The 21,097-nt window shown below is 36.6% G+C and overlaps 1 protein-coding gene and 1 non-coding gene across 8 annotated transcripts in view; one reads left to right on the forward strand and one right to left on the reverse strand.

The window, feature by feature from the left end:
• Positions 1-21,097, reverse strand: part of Grm5 (glutamate metabotropic receptor 5) — a 506,948-nt gene that overhangs the window by 25,296 nt on the left and 460,555 nt on the right. The window lies entirely within an intron of this gene.
• Positions 16,458-16,520, forward strand: LOC115031583 (U7 small nuclear RNA). Its single transcript, XR_003837262.1, has one exon. It is a non-coding gene; the product is annotated as a U7 small nuclear RNA (small nuclear RNA).

Raw genomic sequence — 21,097 nt, forward strand, 5'->3', positions numbered from 1 at the left:
ACCAACTTCCAAGGAAAATTGATGAGAAAAAAAATCCCAGATAAAGACAGGCAAAAAAGTATTAATAATCTTCAGTTTAGAATGAGTGAGACCAAATTTAAAAAGCTGTCACAAGTATGTTGTTGCAGAGTAACTTTCTGGCCTTTAATCTTGTAAATATATCCATTAGAAGGCTTATCAAATATTCCAAAAACTGTAGATTCCATACTCAGTCATGGAAAGGGGAATGTGGAGAAAGTTGGAAGAGGAAAGGAGGGGAGGATATGATCAGACTTCATTGTATAATGTATTACAATTTCTAGAATAAACAAATTGAAAAATAAAACAAAAAGTATAAATAAACTCAGACATATAGAAAATAAGACAAAACAAAGTAAACAAAAACGCTTTTTGCTTAGATGTGAAATGCTGACTTAATTCATTCAAAAATTCAGTTTAAGAACAAAGACAGACCATGATGAATAGTCTCATAAAAGGATATCAGAAGTGAACATAAACTTTGAAAACATTCAAGAAGCTGTCAAGAAATACATTATTCTTTGTAGGAATACTTTTTTTTTTCAGGAAGAAGTTGTCAGGTGTTGAATAATGCAACTAAGCAATCAAATGTAAAGAATGGGTTTTATTGACTCAATAACTCTAGTCAGTGGAATTCATTAATAGAAAATAATTCAATAGATGTGTATAATCTCACTTCACAAACATTTGTCTTTCAGTGTTTTAAAAAATTCCCCTTTCCCACAAGAAAACCTAAATAAAAAGAAAACAAAACACTAGAGAACAATTTAATAAATTACAGCACAAAAGTATTATGAAAATATGTTAAATTTTATAACAAGTTAAGCCTTCCATTTAGCTTCCACAGAATTTCCTAAGGACATTGTTTAACCCCACTTACAGAGCACAGTTTTCAGAGAAGAATCTTGAGTCCTTGGCTTTTCATGTTAGACTTTCCTTCAATACTGCTATTTGTCTCACCACCAAGAGAAGTCTTGAAGACATGGATTTATAAGTTAGTCTTAAGATGCTTTCCAAGTATACATTATATTCACGTAGGAAGCCATTTCAGTCTATAGGTAAGCAGAGGGTCAAGCTCCACAAGTATAGGGCCAACCTCAAAGATCATTTCTGAAAAAGTAGTAATTAAATGTTATTTGCATTTTTAGATTTATCCCAGGTCTGAGGGGTTTTCAGGAAATTTTATGCTAATAGAGTTGAGTTTCTTCCCAATGGGATTTTATCCTTACATTTTGTATGTAATGAAACAGACTGACCTGGGAGTAAGCAGAATCTCGAGTTATAATGAGAAGATGGGTTATTATTTATTTTGCATCTACTGCACAACACACTCTATTCTAAAGACATACCCACATATTCTGATTTAATCATTATAGTGTTGACTAGTTACTATTCTTGTTTCTATTTTATCAATAAGAAAGTCCTAGGACATTGGGAAACTGAGTAATTTGTTCAAGGTCACCAGCTAGTACTAATAATATATATTTCATCCAACTCAAATGCTAACTACAAATATTACCAGTACCACAGTTTTGTCTTTAAGTAGCTCATGGGACACAGGCAACTATATTAAATTTTCAAAATCTTGTCATGATTTCTTTTAGACTGTCTTGGTTCATGCTTGTGCCTCAACTCTATCCTCAATTTTCTTTTCTCTCTCAGATTTTACAAGGCATTTTATTTCAACCAAAATAAGGTGAGGTAGGGGTAGGAAAAGGAGATTGGAGTATTTTAGGTCAGTATATGTGTGTGTGTCATGAGGAGCACTGGAAGGAGAGCAAGGCTTACTGTTACTGTAGTTGCTGAAACCTGGAAAGGGGGTTAGGGAGAGAAAGAATGTACCCATAAAACTCAGTGAGTGGTACCAAGAAAAGAGGGCTAAAGACATAAGTCTGGGACTAGGCATCCATACTATACTTCTATTCTTTTTCACATTATCAGGACTGATGTTGGAATTTTAAGTGAATAAATACATTAATTAAAGGAAAGTCATTTTAATTAAGGGAATAATATTAATCAGATTTTCCTGGCTTTAGGATGGTATGCTGTGGTTTATGGTGATGTCTGCCACTTGTAACAAATGTGTTTTTTCAGTTTGCTCTTTAAGTAAAAACCTGTCACTATAAATGAAACATTTATTAGGTGAAAAGGAGGCAGTTTTACTTTTATGATGGGAGACACTCAAGGAAGCATTCACTAATGATTCTTGATTCTTTACAGTCATGGGTCTGGTTCTGAACTAGGAATAATTGTGTGGTTATTTTAAAATACTATTTTAAAATAGTGTATCATGGATGAATGTGACTAACATATAGAAATATGTACATATTCTTTGGTACCTACAGGAGATTTCTTTCCCAATCTTTTTTAAGTAATATAATCCGCAGATACTCACATATCCTATGAATAATGTGGTATTCATAAAAGCAAAATAAATTTAAAAATTCCCCAAACCAATCAACCAAACAACCAAAACCTATATACATGTCTCCTTCAAATTGGGTTATGGAGGCTGTTGGGCACTTTTTAAAAATTGCTAGTTAATTTGGGAGTGTTCTGCCTGCTATAAGCAGTGTTCTTCCTAGGCATATGGAAGTGATTCCTATAAGAAAGGCAGTTGAACATAAGCCTGCAAGCAAACTAATGAGACATATTCCTCCATGGTTTTAAGCTCCTGCTCTGCTGAAGTTTCTGCTCTGCCAGAGTTCTTGCCTTGCATTCCATCAATGATACACTGTAATCTGCAAAATGAAATAATCCTTCATTTCACAGATTGCTTTTGGTTGACATGTTTATCATAGCAATAGAAAGAAAATTAGAATAGCCACTTATTTGTATGATTTTTGGCAGCATATGAAATTTCATTTCTTCTTTGAAGAATGGGAGCTTACTTCTCTCACAAGATTAGCATTTTGCAGATATTTGAGCATTTAATCTTGCAAACACCCTGTGGGTTGAGTTCTATATGATGTGTGATCCTATAAATACAACAAAAAGTGGTGTAATAACTTGCTTAATGTTGGGTGAGTAGAGAAGACAAAGTCAGACCCACATTTGGGCTGATGAACTATCAGGATTGTGTTCTAGAACATCAGATTAAAGAAAGGAACTCTAATTACTAAAGAGATAACTAAAAAGAGAACAAAAGAGAAAAATTATCAAAAATTCAACAGGGGAAACCAATGACTCAAAAGCGAAGGAGGAAGAAAATGAGGTGAGGTAGTACTCTTTGAGCTTCACAGCTCCTTGTGCTATTCACACGAGAACTACAGCTCACGGGGCTAGTAAGTGTTGGTGTTAGTATTCATCCTATGTCCTGCTGACCATATAACAAACCAGATGCATATTGTACATCTTCTATAATAGATGCCAGATTTTTAGTTGAGTTAAGAAAATATACTTCATCGGCTCTGTACTCAAAGAAGCTAGAGTAAAATTGAGATGGCAAAGATGCCCAACAGAGATGAACAATTAGACAACACTGAGTTTGTGAAGGAAGCAACAACCACTTACTTGGTGTTAGAAAGATGAGACACCTAGAATTAAAATGGAAAAAGCTACAATAAAGGCAGACCTCACTCTGGCCTGAGAGGCATACTGTCTGTAATTGCCTTTAATAAGTATGTTAAGTGTGTAAGTGGCATGAAAACCTAAATTCATTTTTCCTGATGCATTCTTCGTCATGGGGATGAGGCATAGTTGTCTTTCTCCTCTCTAAGGAGAACTACAAACCAGAGATGGTAGCAAATGCCTGGGCAGGCTTATCATTGACTTGCACATAATTATCCATGAATAAAATACAGTTTTATAAATTCCAACAAATCAGACACATCATTCTATCTCAGGGTCTACAACAATCACATTCTGTTGGGGTTCCCATTATTTTCCCTCTGGGTAAAAGACTAAGTGAATGAGACATGAAATAATGGTGGATAATTTCAGAAAAAGGCTAGCAGCAACTAAAGGGGGTTGACCAACAACAACAACAACAACAACAAAACAAATAACACAACTAGGATCGACACATCTGCTTAGTATTCATTGTTAATGTTCTTTCCCTTCTGATATGATTCTTTTCTTTTTACTTTTGGTACACTTTCTGTGACTCCCACAAATGCTTATAGCTACCATAAGACTTTACTGCCGCTGCCTCCGTCTCTGGGTCTACTGTAAGGAAAGGCATTAACTGGGTGAAGGACAGTATTTTATTCATTTTTCTTTATGGACTTTAATAGAATCCAGGTCTTTGTTCATTATAAAGGTATCTTCTAACACTCAGCTACATTCCTAGAGCTATAGTTTAAAAAATATATCATCTAAGTTTAACAGACAATATGGTGAATAACATTTTCCAGCAAATGTTATTTACTTATTATGGCCTGAGTAGTAGGATTCGCCAAAGAAAAGACCTTGCATTGCTCTGACAAGCATCTAGTCATTTCCTCTGCAAGCCTAGTTATTTTTGATGTCTTTTCACTAACTTAAAATTTCTTCTCCCTTAGATTAATGAACTTTTAAAATTCATTGGGCTTTCCTTGGTTTCTTCCCCATAAATGTGTGTATTGCTCTCACATGTCTCCAAAGCCCCATAAACCCTCTTCCACCTACTTTGCACATCTCTAATTCCATGCGGCTCTGCTGCCCTCTAGGGGGCCTGTTCATCACATACCTGTCAGCAATAGTCTATGCACAGTTGGTGGTGTCTCTTGGTGTAGGTGTGTCATGTCCATAAGAAGGCTGCCAAGCTCTAAGATCTTTTGCCTATTTCTATACTCACCAGTTTAGAAATCTGCAATGGCTGTGTAATGAAATGTGTGTAGGAACATGAGACCTGCATAAACAAGCAAGTGAGTATGTTTATAAAACCCAGACTCATGTTCACAGTGTAGTTGATGCCAGCGTAGTCTTTGGTTATGAGAATCTCATCAGCATAAAAGTGATTTGAAGATTCTATTAAAGTTTATGTTATTGAATTCAAGACCTGAATATGAAAGACTGGTGAATGAATGCCATTTCAGCTTCTGTCTAGGTCTTGGGAGATTGGGAGATCTTACTTAAAATCATTTGCTGAAACATTGTGCTACCTTCTTTTCTTTACATATGTGGTTTCATAGTGAATGAAGCTTGTTGCTATTTATCTTGATTTCTGTGTGACTTGAGCTGCTGACAACTATTTCATATTTGAATTCCCCTTTCTGTTTTATGATATAGCATCATTCAAGTTTCTAGGGGATCGGATAACACCTCCACATTATTTCAATATCCATAGTCCCTGTTCTTTTTCTACCAAACTACATTTCAAACCCAAATTCTCTGGCCTTTACATCTCTTTTTTTTTTTCAGAAAAAAATTTAGGGTGGTCTAATTTGATATCACTTAATATAACTTTTGAAACTTCCCAATCAATTCCATCTTTTTCAAAGTGAATTTAATTGTTTACATTTATCCCCACATACTATCTTTCTTCGTTGAATCCAATCATTGCTAAAATCACATGGCCATCCTGATTCTCTTGTTGCAGTTCTCATCCTTCACTTCCACTTTGAATTCAGAGAACATATTATTAATACATCCAAACTCAACTCATGACTTTACTTATCATATCTTTCCTCCCACAAAGCTATGTTATATTCCTTTAGTTCCCTTTTACTGGGAAAACCTCAACTCTTCTCTTCATTTTCTCCTTTGTATACCACATCCAGTCAACCATTAAGCTCTGTAACTGCACTAGCTAGTAGAATGCCTCATAATATTTTACCCACTATTATAATGTACACCAAACATCCACCACTTCTTTCTACTTTGTTCTATGTACAAACAGCAGGCTACTCTCTAACATATTTATCCTTTTATGTAACATGTGAAACTCTGAAGCTTCCTGTTACAAACAGTAATATATATATATAATTGTACCTTGTTCAGTCAGCCATCTAGATGCCAGACTTTCTTATCATCATTTCCTTTTCCTGTCTTTCTTCAATTACAATGGACAGTTTGCTCATGGCTCAAAATTTCAATCTTTTTCCTACTTTAAGATCATTTCAAGTTGTTCATTCTTGTTCTCAGAACATTTATTCTTTGTGTCTTAGAACTCTTCATGTTAAATTTATTACTTCATTCCTATTCACACTCAAATCACTGCTGCTCCAAGGTTTCAATGTACACATGTACACACATACCTGTGTGGTTTGAATAAGAATGGCTATCATATATATTTTTTTTTTCCGAGACAGGCTTTCTCTGTATAGCTCTGGTTGTCTTGGAACTCACTTTGTAGACCAGGCTAGCCTCGAACTCTTGCCTCCTGAGTGCAGGGATTGAAGGGATTAAAGGCATGCGCCACCTCCTATATTTTTGATGGAGTTTATATATTGGAATGCTTGTTCTCCAGTTGGTGAAACTACTTGCAAAGACTTAGGAAGGGTGACTATTGAAATTGGAGGATAATTATTGAGGCTGGATTTTGAGGTATACAAAGTCCATGTTATTACCTCTCTCCCTCCCACTCCCCCTCTCCCTCTCTCCCTTTCCTCCCCTTCCTCTCCCTCTCTCCCTTTCCTCCCCTTCCTCTCCCTCTCCAACTCTCTCTGAGTGTGTGTTCCTCTGTCTCTCTGACTCATGATTCTTGTGTCAGCATACAAGGTCTCAACTATTACTCCAGCACCATGCCTACATGCCTGCTGTGATGCACCCCGCCATGATGTTCAGGGACTCAATCTCTGAATTTTAAGCAAGCCCCGGAACAAATTGCTTCTTTTATTAGCTGCCTTCCTCATGGTGTTTATTTTACAGTAACAGAAAAGTAACTAAGATAACAGACCACACACAACAAGAAAGAAAAAAAAAAAAGGAAGAAGCAAAAAAGGAAGAAGGGTAAATATAGTTAAAAACAGCACTGTAATCTCCATTATCTGGTTAAATATTGGTTAAGTTGAAGATAAATAAAATTAAGTACAGTTTGCTTAATAAAAAATAAGCACAGTGACTTTTTAAGAATCAAAAGTAGAAGAATTCATTACATCAGTCAGAAACATAGAAAGAAAAACAATATTATAGAAGTGTTTATCTGATGAAATGAAGAGAATGAATTTTAATTATACAGAAGTTGGCATGATTTCATTTATAGACTAACTGAAAGAGTTCTAGGAAAGAAGACACTTGACAACTGAGAATTTAATGAGAGTTGCATTCTTCAAAGAAGCCGGCTTAGTAGGAAGAAACCACGGAGCACAGCTGACTTTTCAGAACACTTAGGAGAGAGAAAGCAGCTGAGGTTCCAAACTATGCTTCTGTTTTGCTGTTACTTATTGTTGAACTACCAAAGGAAACCAAATATTTAATATCCTTTTTCTTCATGCTACCAGCAGTGTACATTTCTTCCATAGATAATTGATGATTAAAATTTATACCAGGTCCCTTTTCTCAAACCATCTGGAGCATGGTTTAGTTAAGGGATGAAGAGAAAGGTGGAACATATATCAAAGAACATGAGAGACAGCTGTGAATTTAAACTGAGTCGATTGTCATAAGGGATACAGTACTAGAATGCAGACTTCTGGTGTAAATTATGGTTATGGGATTATAGATCATTTTAGTTTGATGGAGCTTGCTGAGAATTTGTACTTGGGTGTGTGTTTCAGGGGGCATACATTACATGCGAAGGTCACAGGTGGATATTCAGTGTCTTCCTCAAACATTTCCAATGTGCCCCACCCCTTTTTTTGTGACAGGGTCTCTCTTCAAACATGGAGCTCACCAATTGAATAGACTTCCCAAATAGTGAAGGCCAGTGCTGGTCTGCCTCTGTGTTACTGGAATTACAGAAATTACTGGAATTACAGAAAGGAAGGAAGGAAGGAAGGAAGGAAGGAAGGAAGGAAGGAAGAAAGAAAGAAAGAAAGAAAGAAAGAAAGAAAGAAAGAAAGAAAGAAAGAAAGAAAGAAAGGAAGAAAGAAAGAAAGAAAGAAAAAAGAAAGAAAGAAAGAAAGAAAGAAAGAAAGAAAGAAAGAAAGAAAGAAAGAAAGAAAGGAAGGAAGAAAGAAAGAAGAAAGGAAGAAAGAAAGAAAGAAGAAAGGAAGAAGAAAGGAAGGAAGGAAGGAAGAAAGAAAGAAAGAAGAAAGGAAGAAGGAAGGAAGGAAGGAAGGAAGGAAGGAAGGAAGGAAGAAAGGAACTCATACCTATCATTCTTCTTTGTTTCTTTCTTTCTCTTCCCTTTGTCCTTTTTTTTTTTTTTTTTTTTTTTTTTTTTTTTTTTTTTTAATGGTTAGCCCGTAGACCAGGCCTAAAACTCAGAAATCTCCCTGCTTCTGCTTCCTACTGCTGGTATTAAAGGCATGTGCTGCCATGCCCAGCCTGAAAACAAATATTCCAAAAGAACCTGTTTGCATACAAACAAACAAAACCACTCCCAGTTTAACTTTATCACTTATTAAACTTCCATCAATCAATGAAAATTATTTTGATCAAATTTAAATGGTAATGAATGAGACCAGTAATATCTCAAACAAATTAAAATTTACTGTAATCACAACATTCAGGAACAGTGATTCGTTATATAAAGGGAGTATTTTATATGCAATCCATCAAGATCAGCCAGACATCATGTCTCCACGGAGATAGTTCAGTTACCACAGATCCAAACCTTTAAGTAATCATTTATATGCCTTTTTACTTGTAAAGCAAAATACCTTAAACATGTCTGTAAGAATAACCTCCCAGATCTAAGTCTTTGCATTTCCTTTCACAGATCCAGGGGCAGATGGAAATGTTTACATGGTGTATTAGAATGTTACATGTCATGTAGTGGTAAGCAAGAATGAGGGAAAATGGGATAATAGAAGGTGATAAGGAAGGATATGCTGAAAAGAAATGTTACATATGTATGAATTATAAAATTATACATCAACTAATTAATTCAAAATAAAAATGACTTATTCTTTTGAAAGATGAGCTACTATTGAGTGCAGATTCACCACCTGGATTTATTTACCGAGTATTAGATAAGGGAATCTCTGCTGGTCACTGATCACAAATTTCTAAATCAGATACTTTATAGTTGCTGCCAATGAAGAGGAGGGAAAAAAATGCCTATAAGAAGCTTACAATTTAATATGATAAGGAAACATGTATTACAGTGCAAGACACCCCAATCTTCTCATTTGATATGTATTGCATTATCATAATCTACTTTGTGAACATGCAAAAGTTATGTGAATTCTTTAAATACAGGGTCTTGCCACACTGAATAAGCATGTCTTGAACTTTTAAGATCCATAAATCCTCTTGCTGTAGCCTTCTGTGTAACTGACACTAGTACATATGGTTTCATTGTGCCTCACAAGTAAAAGGAAAAAAATTGAACATACTAAAAATCCAACAAAATCTTATGAATTCTACATGAAGATATTTAGAAGGTCTTATGCAGATATAATTTGTAAAATAATTTTAATATTTGGATTAGGAATTTGGGGTAAGAGTATGTATTCTATATTTAAAAATAAAGATGAACAGTAGGCATTGGTAGAGGTAGAGAAGATAATCTGTGCAGAAGTACACTATAAAAAGCAAAGAGATATCTATGGCTGGGCATATCTCGGTAACTATGACAATTTGGTCCTGTCAGATGGTATCTGCTTGGGTTCCCTGATGCATGACTACTGTTGGGACATTGGGGCTTGGTAAGGCAACAACAGAATATGTGAGTACCTATGACAGAATGTCTTGAGGATATAGTCCTTGGTAATATCAGTGAGAATACTTCAGATGAGATAAAACAAGTGTGAGAAGTGACTGCCTGGATTTGATAGGTTCAGGGGAATTGAAATGTCAAAGATCATACAAGTTTGAGAAATTAGCTTCAAGTTGCAGCTTTTACCAGAGAAGGTATATTAGAAATAAACTCAGTTATAAGGTCTAGAAAAGAAGTTGTGTTTTATTTTTTTAGTCAAAATACTTCCTTCTGTTGACATGACTTATACATTAAAATGATTCACACTCTCAAGACATTTCAAAAACTGACTTAAATATTTGCATGAAATGTATGCTTAAGAAATTGCTGTTATTTACAACTCTAATTGATCACTTTGAAAATACACCTTCTGGGGTCTCATACTTTAAAATATACATTTACTTATTTTAAATGATTTATGAATATAGACCATTAAGTTTACCTATTGTTACTCGTATATAATAATATGCTTAAGGACTGATCACTTGGGATTAGACAGACTATAAGAGGTCTTGTCCCTAGAGAAGACTGATTCACTTCAGCAGCCATTAATTGAATAATTAAACAGAGGTAATGATCTTGAGATGGGGCCTAGGGGAATGTAGAGTTGCAAAGGTGGAGAGGGGGGCAAGGAAATGGTATACTACTGATGTATGAAATTCTCAAGAGCATTTAAATAAAAACTATTTAGCTTTAATTGTGTATATTATGTATGTGAATGTCTGTGTATGTGTATGTGCATGTTCAGGTAATGCAGGTCCCTCTAGAGGCAAGAGGCCAGAGGCCAGAGGCCAGAGGCCTTGGAACTTCTGGATCTGAAGTTACATGCAGTGATGACCTAACTTAGATGGGTGCTGGAAACTGAACTCCATTTCCCTGGGAGACCAGTGTGTAATCTTAACCACTGAACTGTATCTCTAGCCCCTGGAGTCCTACACATTTTGAGGGACAGTGTTTCAAATAGTGTCTATTGGTGAAAAGTAAACACAAGTAAATTTTAAGAAATGGGGTGAAATCACATGCTTAATTTGTTTCCGGGAAACAGTCTGCCATTTCTACTAGCTGTTTTCAAGTTGGTGGTGTCTACAGAGAAGTCAACGCATCCTTTAGCTGTGTGGTTGCTTGCCTAACTTTTGGACATGAGCTGGATTGTAATGGAGAGAATAAAGAGAATGGAAAAGAAGAGTTATTAACAAAAGCAGAGGAGACAATAAATAATTCTGCAGTTGGTCGAAGTGGTCAAAGGAGATACTCAGCTAAACCTAATTACTCCTGATAACTTCCCAGATGCCACTCATGATAGCAGTCTGCCACTGATTCTTGCAAAGACTTAGATATTCTTATTCACATAACCTTAATGTTTTAATTTCTGCTAGTCTTGGCTAAGACCTACAGAATCACATTGATTGACTGTGAACTCAAGGTTGAGTACTTTAACCTATATGATCTTGGTTAGTTTACCTATATCCTGCTCATACATCCCTATTCTCCTTCTATAGACTAGGCATATTTAAACGTGGCTAGAATATTTTAGAGACTGGTTTTGAATAAAGCTATAGTTGTAGAAACTGCAAAATGGTATTCTCCATCTCCCCTTTCAATTAATAAGTAGTACCTAATTTTAATCACTGCTTATTTATATTAAATATTTCAGCATAAAATATTGCATATTATTTTCTATGAATAGTAAAGGCAGCCTGATCTTTGCTCCCACTGGAAATGAGGTGATGCAAACATAGCTCGGAAGGTTTACTCCTTCTTCCTAGTGCAATCCTCAGAAAGAACTTTGGGTTTTTACTTAAGTTTTATAGCTAAAACTCTCAACTCCATTACCAGAATTCAAAAGCTAGTTTATCCAGTTACCACTTTAAGCAATTTACTTATCTCGCTAATTGAAAGCAGTCATAACATAATGCTCCTAAGCATTTTCTTCTGAGGTTGTAAAAGTTATATTGAAGAGCGTGTATGCATTATCACCAGTAATTAGAAGATATTAAATAACAGTTCAATTCTGGGGAACAAACACTTGAAGTATGACCCATCAAATGTGAATGAAATTTGTAGCATCAAAAATGATAATTTGGAAGTCATTAGCTTAGACTGTCTGCTGATTTTTAAGATCGAGATTAGTATTTTTTTAAAAATATAGTATTGGTCTTCATGGAAAGGATGTTGACTTTTTCAAGCTATAAAATATTTCTACATATGTGAAAATGTCACGCCGATGATGATGCCAAACCCATTAGGTAAAATTTTGGTGTGTCCATTAGGAAACTTCTTTAGTTGATGCGTATCTGGGAACTAACATGCCTACTATTATCACTGTTTGTGAGAAAAATTACTTCAGTTAGTATTAAACTCTGTACAAGCCACACTGGCAATCCTCCACCAAGGCTACACATAGCTGTGCCTAATAGCTTAAACATACATACTCTCTCATGGAAGCTGCCCAGAGAGTATGCTTGCCACTAGTGGCCTGGAAAGGAACAGATGGACTGAAGGCTGGGAGATTGGGTAGGAGGGCAGGTTGTGGGAGGGAGGAGAGAAGGAGGGGAGAGAGTTTAAAAACAGTTGACACATAAGGTCTGCTGCTTCACTGGAATCACTAAGGATGATCAGAAATGCCCTGGAGTTTAAAAGCTGTCTGCTCCTCTCAGCCTGCAACTCCCTTTATGTCTGGCACTATTCTCCCTGGAGATGCTGTCACAAAGCAGGGTCTGCACAGTGAATACAATTAAAGGAAAGCCTCTGGAAATGTCCAAGGGGAAATTAGATAACATGTGCTTTGATGCAGGGATTTGGAGTTTGAAGGTGAAAGAAGACAGGAAAGATATCAGAAGCCTGTGTCTGCTTTGCTCTGGTTTATATTAGCATTCTGCCAATGCACCTTTGAAAGTTCTTCACTGAAGTCAGTTTGCTCAGTGTTTCTCAAGTGTTATCAGATATTTCACACACTTTACATTAAAGCAACTTAAAGTTAGATTTCTCTTGTACAAGAATGTTGAGTCATTTTTCCCCTTTACATTGTATTAGTCAATGAAAGGAAAACAACTACGTACTTGTCTTTGGGGTTAGAATGTTTGGCTCTCTTTTTACAGTCATGGAACATACGATTTTTGTGCATTGAGTGGTAAAGCTTACTTTTGGCCTGGTCAAGGCTAACCCATGGCCTTGTATGCAGTGGGCAGAGATTTCCTGGTAGACATGCCCATGATTATGTCTGCATAGAAGTTGCTTCCTTTATTGGTATTTTCTGTAATATAATGATTAATATTTTTTTCCTTTTGTAGAATGCACCAACTGGCATGAGTGGCTCTCATCAGTAGAACAAGATGTCCCTACTCTGTTACAGGCTCCACAGAGCTACAGAGTAAAAATGGTAGGACACAGAAAAGGGGAAAGTTCAGGTGGAGAATGTGGAATTGTTTACATCAATTTGAACTATGGTCATATTTCTGTGGGAGCATCTTTGTGATTAATAATGGATGTGCGAAGAACAAGCTCACTGTGTATGACATGACCTCTGGGCAGGTGATCCTGGGTTTTATAAGAAAGCAAGCTGAACAAACCATGGGAAACAAGACAGTAAGCAGAACTCCTTAATGGCCTCTGCATCAGCTCCTACCCCCAAGTCCCTGTCCTGCTTGAGCTCCTGCACTCATTACTTTTTATGATGACCTGTTTGTTGTATGGAACTGTGAGTGAAATAAAGCCTTGCCTCCCCAAATTGCCTTTGGTCATGGTGTTTCATCACAGCAGTAGTAACCCTATGACATGGTGTGACCAGCCAGTTTCCCTCTACCTGCCATACCAGCTCTGCTTGCTGATGTGTCTTCTGAATTATAATGGATTGTATTCCCTGACCTGTAAACCAAAATAGACTGTTTCTGCATGATGTCACTTCTTGCCAGATAAATATCAGGAAATAATACAGATTGCTTTAGTTTTAATTTTTATGGAAATGAATGCTAACCATACAGGGATTCTAACCAAATTATATGCTCATACCTTTACACATCCCCCTAATTAATCATACACTTCTATTTAGTATTGATACAGTGGTTTATTTGGCACTGAATACAGGATGACAACTAGTCTCTTAAGTTGGGCAGTGAAGAAGGGCAATATGGTCCTATATTAGAGAGTAGAGATAAATGATTTTTACTCATCCGGAGACACAGTGAAACTTCTCTGAAAGGCAGAGTGGAAAAAACACTTAAAATTTCAACAAACATCAAACCTTTCAAAACAAGAGTTATTATCTTATTCTCAGGTGGGTAGGTCATGACCTTTGGTCTAGTGATTGTAAAACCAAAGGTCTAACAGACAACTAATGATGAGAAGAATTATCTCCTTGTTAAATTCTTCTGACAGCTTATCTGTCATGCTACTGTAGAAAGACCATGAAATTTAGATTCAATTGTTCTTGAGTTTGAATCTCTTTTGTGCTTTGGCCTAGCTGGGTAATGTTGAACAGATCACATAACTTCTGTATGCTTCAACTTCTTCACATTTAAGGCAGTTAATAATAGCAACATATATTTTTGTTCATGGCTTTTAAAGGATATCTATAAAATGATTTTTGTTTGTTTGTAGGGTAGGTGAAATATGTCACCAGATGAGCATGGAAATGGTGAAGTGAAACGTACTCAAATTCCAGAAATCTCAGAGATTTGAGATGGCAGGAGGATGGATACTCCCTCCCTGCATCCATACCTGCTCCATGCATGTGACCACAACCCTCAAATAAGGTGGCCACAGACAATTAGTCATGTAGCACAGCACTTAGAACTCCTCTCCACACTAAAGAGATATCTCAATAGCTTTAGTCTTCAGTAAATGGCCTTCCCTTCATAGACATTCTAATGACCTTCTGAAAAATTACATAATTCCTGGTTCACCCTGAATAAAGCATATGCACCCAATTTCACCTCCAAATATGAACAAGCTAAGATCATCTCAGAGGTCTGCTTTATTGAAGATCGCCATGGGAATCCTGTATGGCTATGGGAGGCCATAAGATCATTAACCCACCCCCAAACCTTTGACCCCAATTTGTCCTGCTGAAAAGAAATTCAGGAACAAATATGGAACAGAGATTGAGGGAATGGCCAACTAATAACCGCGCCATCTTGAGACCTATCTCAATGGGCAAGCACCAATCCCTGACACTATTAATGATACTCTGCTATATTTGTAGACAGGAACCTAGTATACCTGTCCTCTGAGAATTTCTACCCAGCAGCGCACTGAAACAATTGCAGATACCCATAGCCAAACATTGGACAGAGGTCAGGGAGCCACATGGAAGAGTTGCAGTAAGAATTAAAGGCTTTGATAGGGAAGACCAACAGAGTCAACTAACCTGGACCACTGGGAGCTTTCAGAGACTAAGCCACCAACCAAAGACCACACTCAGGATGAATTGTGTCCACTAGCACATATATATTAGACATGCAGTTCAGTCTTCATGTGGGTCCCAAACAAAGGGAGCAAGCCTATCTGAAGAGCTGTTGCCTATGTTTAGAACTTGTTCCACAACAGGGATGCCTTATCTGGTCTCAGTGGAAGAGGATACACTAATCCTAAAGAGAATTGATGTGCCAGGGTGAGAAAATACCCAGGGGGTTTCCACCCTCTTAGAGGCGAAGGAGAGGGGTGATGGGAGAAGGGACTCTGGAGAGGTGGACTTGGATGTCCTTAAATAGAAAAAAACAAAAAAGATTGCCATGAAAAAGGCCTTTTCCTAAATGAGCCTTAATACTAAGGCTCCCAAAATCCTTCTCCTGCTCATCTATAACTCAGGACTTGCTCCAAAGCAGACCAAGAGCCTATTTGTCCTGGATCTCATGCTCCCCTTCTGGCCTGGCATTCAGCAGCACTCTGAAGCCCCAAAGGGAGAGTGGACCCAGTCTCAGACGTTGTACTATTCTCCCTGATAGTGTATCAGCAGCACCTGGAGACCACCAGAGGAGAGAGACAGAACATTTCTTATTCTTTTTTGTCTGTTTCATGGAAGACAGTTTTTTTGTTATGTAGCTTTAGTCATCCTGCAGCTCACAATGTAGGCCAGGCTGTCCTCAAACGAATAGAGATCTGAATTGTATGAAGGACATCATAGACCCTAAAAACAGAGGCAGCTGTATTAATGAGTCAATAAAGGGAAAGGAATAGAACCAACCAACCAAAGAAAACAAAACAAAAAAATGAAAACATCATAAAAACAAGGCTCATGGTTCAAGTAATAAAGAGGCACTAGGAAATGAGGGAGTGGTAATCTCATGGTGGGATCCCACTCAGCTAAGGTTATTGTTTGTGTTTACAAAGACAGGCAGATTTCTGAGATTAAGATCTGTCTACAGAGCAAGTTCCAGGACAGATGAGCTTAGGCAGTGAAGGAGTTGGAAAACAGAAATCTATCTCATATAAAATAGGCTTACTATATAGATTTGACATCCACAAGCACTGGGCCCAGTGAACAACACAGGACTTGCTATGTTAAAAAATGTACTACTTTATATAAAACTGTTTCTTATTTATGTTAAAAATGTACTAATTTATATAAAAATGTGTCTTAGTAAGTCTAATACCCAAGGGGCTAAGGTCATAAAATGCTAATTCATGAGAAAATCAAAAGGGAAACAGGTAAATGACTGAATTGATATACAAATAAAGGCTGAGCTTTGGTCTGCAAGAACAGAGCTATCTAGAAAGCTAACACATCTCTTTTAGAAATTTGTCTGGCAGGTTTTCTGATTTTGGTAAGAAAACCCATGAGATACCTAGAGAGCTCTCTAGAAACCTGTCTCAAGCAGAAAACAGACCAATCAATTTGCACCCCATCACTGACTGAAAGTTGTTTCTTCCTCCACTTCCAAAAACCCTTTCCTTGGAACCTTCCCCCAAGTTGAGGCTGGTCCCTGGCAGATATCTGCCTGTCTTTAACTCCCAAGTATCAGGATGAAAGGCTTGTGCCACCATACCTAGTTATAAAATTATTCTTAATCCAGTACCTTCAGCATCACCTCGAAGTTCATTTTATATATATATATATATATATACACCTTCTTGTCCAAACTTGTACTAATAATTTTTCTATTGCTGTGGTAAAGATCACGATAAAAAGAAACTTGAGGAAGAGTTTATTTGACTTATAGATCATAGTCCATCACTGAGAAAATTTGAGACAGAAACTTAAGGCAGAAACCTAGAGGCAGACACTATGGTGGAACACTGGTTACTGATTTGCTCCCTATAGCTTAGAAGATTTTCTTTTTATGTAGTTTAGGACCATCTGCTCAAAATGGTCCTTCCCATAGTGGGCTAGGTCCTCCACATCAATCACTAATAAAGAAAATGCTCCACAGAATTTCCCATAGGGCAATATGATGGAGGCAATTGGTCAGTTGAGGTTTCCTCTTCTCAGATAACACCAACTTGTGTCAAGTTGACAAAAACAAACACAAACAACAAACAAATGAGCAAACAAAAAAAACAACAATCAGTACTCCTAATCATTTCAAACCTACTAAATTAAGAATTCAGGGCTTAGGGATTTGATTCTATAAAATAATAATATGCAAGAATACATGAAATAATGTGAAGAGACACATGGAGACTGTTTAATAAATGATGTTTCTATTGGTAACTTCAATATATTCATTATGTTTTGGTGTAAATTTTTGATTGTTTAGGATGAACAAGTTCATGATGGAAATGTTTGTTTGAAGCCATGGCCTTTCTTTTTTAAAAGTTTTTACTAAGAAAGGCACATGGATAAATATGAGAAAACGGCATCATTAGTTTGCCTTTTTTCTCTTTCCCACTTTAACTAAGCAATGGGGAAATCTCATTTTCTGGTAGCTTCTACATTCTGAAGTGGCTCATTGTGACCGAAAATAATAAGAGGAGGCAGCAACCAACTTTGTGAACAGACTAGATACTGTGACTATTTTTCTCAATTTTTATCTATTTATTTTGACTAAGACAAAATGAAAAATGTCAGCATTTATACTTGCCTCTCTAGAGAGCTTCATGTTATGCAACATAAGGGTTCTTCTAGAAAGTCGTTATTTAATCCTTACACACTTAATGCTACAATAATTTTACAAGATAAGGTCACACTTATTGTGAAGGACTATAGTTACACCTATAGAACACTTATGAAACCAGAACACAAAGTTGAAAAATAGTTAAAACCTCCCCAAAGAACATTAAACTCTGCAGAAATCTCACCTTCAAGAAGAAAAGCAAAACAAATCAAAACCAAAAACATCCAGATAACGTATCTTAAACCTACCATCAAAGAATGGAGATTTGGAAAGTGATGCCTCCTAGAATTGAGCAATTTTTCTCTGGTAAGTCTAGCCCCTCTAGATGCAGATGTTCTCATGGTGCTGACTTCTTAGAAAATGTAACTTTGGCAACTTCTTTTATATTATACCACCTGAAGTTGTGCAGTGGCTGGACCTGAGCTGGCATGATCCTAAGATTAGGAGGAAGAAGCCAACTGTATTGATTTGGACTTTGGTATATGATTAATACTACAAATATCGATACCCTGAGAGGTACATAGTTCTTTCCACGTGCTGTAGAGTTTCAAAGAGTTTAAATGTTTCCTCTAGGGCTCCTGAATTTAAAGGTCAGAGCTGGAATTAGAATTTATACTTTAAGGGAAGACTCTTCATGACAACACACCATCTCTAATTTGTAGTATGAAAGACATAAATAGGCTGTGTTGTTCCACAATGTCAACTTGACTGTCCACCCACTTGTGATCTTTATTCACTTCAGACACTACAAATCAGAATAAATAAGGCAGAAATACATTTGCCATGATCATACTGAAAAATAATTACAGAACAATGTTATATATGGTTGAGAAAATGACTCTGAAAGAAAGAAAATATTTGAGTAGAAAAGTGCTTTGACAACTTCTCTACCTGGGTTTGAATCAAAGTTTTTGTTCCACCACCTTTAATTCTCTAGCTAAAGGTTTTTACTTTGCCTCTATTCACATACTTAGGATTTTTCTCTTATCTGTGAATGCAGAATAATAATTTCTAATACCAAATTTAATATAAATTTCTGAATGTTAGTAAATTAAAAACATATTAAGATCTAATTATATATATATATATGATGTGTGTGTGTATGTATACAAAATAATTTAGCATGGTAATCACCATAAAACAGTTGCTTGATGCTTACTGGTATATAAAAGACAAAGTAACTTATTGATAACACACAATAATTCTGCTTTCCAGGAGAAGAGGTGGAACATATCTATGTATTGATTGGGAATGGAGATGGGAGACATACTACTATTTTTTGAAAGTGGTCATGAGAGGGTTGGTTTTTTTTTTTGACAAGAATAGTTATTGAGTGTTTGATAAATGAAGTTATGAGTGGGACATTGGGGGAATGTGAAGGCTGATGACTCCCTAAATTTCAGATTCTGAGAAGACAGCAAAGAAGCCTATTTTTCCTTTCCACTTCAGCTACAGTCTGAAAACAAGAAGATAAAGAACAGGTCAGGCAAGACAAGGAAACTATCTGAGGGGGAAAGAACAGCTCATGGAGGATGCCATATCGAGAGTTGAAAACATTTGTGGATTGTCTTACAGCACCCAGGGAATGAACCCTGAATATAATGTGTAGAACCTGCCTGAATTGAATGCACAGATTCTTATTTGATCGGTTTCTTTTTAGAGTTTATTTTTCTCCCAAAGCTTACTTTTGCCCATGATTCTTTAACATAGATTCATAATATAGCACTCCATTATATCACTCAATTTATTTGTATCTAGTTCTATGCCATTCAAGAGATTAAGATAAACCCAATGATGGTTTCCTTGTTTCTCTGTTTACGTGGGTTTTTTTTTTTTCTTTGATCTTTATGTCCTCAGCATGAGAGAGGATGATTTTATGGAACATGTACTTAAAAGAAGTATAATTTTTGAGTTGTCTTATATTTTAAGGACAAAGTCTTATTAGATAAAATCTGGACAACAAGGCCAACAGAATTAATAAATTCTCTTTACTGTGCTAGAAATAAATTTTTCCTTTAAAAAAATTTACAAGCTGAGAAAAAGTTTGGAAGTTTGTGTAAGTTTGGTTCAGCTGTGATCCTTTGCACATACTAAATCATTTTGTGTTCATTTGTATATACAGGTTCTGTAGATGTGCTGTTTGGTTTTGGAAATCCACCCTTTTTATTTTTTATTTATTTTAATTTTTAATATTTTTTTATTATGTATTTTCCTCAATTACATTTCCAATGCTACCCCAAAAGTCCCCCATACCTTCCCCCCCACTTCCCTACCCACCCATTCCCATTTTTTTTGGCCCTGGCGTTCCCCTATATTGGGGCATATAAAGTTTGTGTGTCCAATGGGCCTCTCTTTCCAGTGATGGCCGACTAGGCCATCTTTTGATACATATGCAGCTAGAGTCAAGAGCTCCAGGGTACTGGTTAGTTCATAATGTTGTTCCACCTATAGGGTTGCAGATCCCTTTAGCTCCTTGGGTACTTTCTCTAACTCCTCCATTGGGAGCCCTGTGATCCATCCAATAGCTGACTGTGAGCATCCACTTCTGTGTTTGCTAGGCCCCGGCATAATCTCACAAGAGAGAGTTATATCTGGGTCCTTTCAGCAAAATCTTGCTAGTGTATGCAATGGTGTCAGGGCTTGGAAGCTGATTATGGGGTGGATCCCTAGCAGCCTTATTTATAATAGCCAGAAGCTGGAAAGAACCCAGATGCCCCTCAACAGAGGAATGGATACAGAAAATGTGGTACATTTACACAATGGAGTACTACTCAGCTATTAAAAAGAATGAATTTATGAAATTCCTAGCCAAATGGATGGACCTGGAGGGCATCATCCCGAGTGAGGTAACCCAATCACAAAGGAACTCACACAATATGTACTCACTGATAAGTGGATATTAGCCCAAAACTTAGGACACCCAAGATATAAGATACAATTTGCTAAATGCATGAAACTCAAGAAGAATGAAGACCAAAGTGTGGACACTGTACCCCTCCTTAGAATTGGGAACAAAACACCCAAGGAAGGAGTTACAGAGACAAAGTTTGGAGCTGTGACGAAAGGATGGACCTTTTGATTTTTTAAAACAACAGCTTTCATTATGAATCGTCACATATGAAAGTCGTGTGCTATATGAGCCTTGAGAGCTGCTGCTTAAGAGACTTAGGATCAATCCATCTTGTACATGTGCTCTGTTGAGAACTGCTGACACTGAGGAAATTATAAATATCTTCAAAGGAGCCTTGAATAGATGTTAAAAGATTGTCCATATACACTAAACAACGATAAATGCCTAAAG

Source organism: Mus caroli, unplaced genomic scaffold (genome assembly GCF_978045245.1).
Source record: "Mus caroli unplaced genomic scaffold, Mus_caroli_1 scaffold_8, whole genome shotgun sequence".
In the NCBI taxonomy this organism is placed as follows: domain Eukaryota; kingdom Metazoa; phylum Chordata; class Mammalia; order Rodentia; family Muridae; genus Mus; species Mus caroli.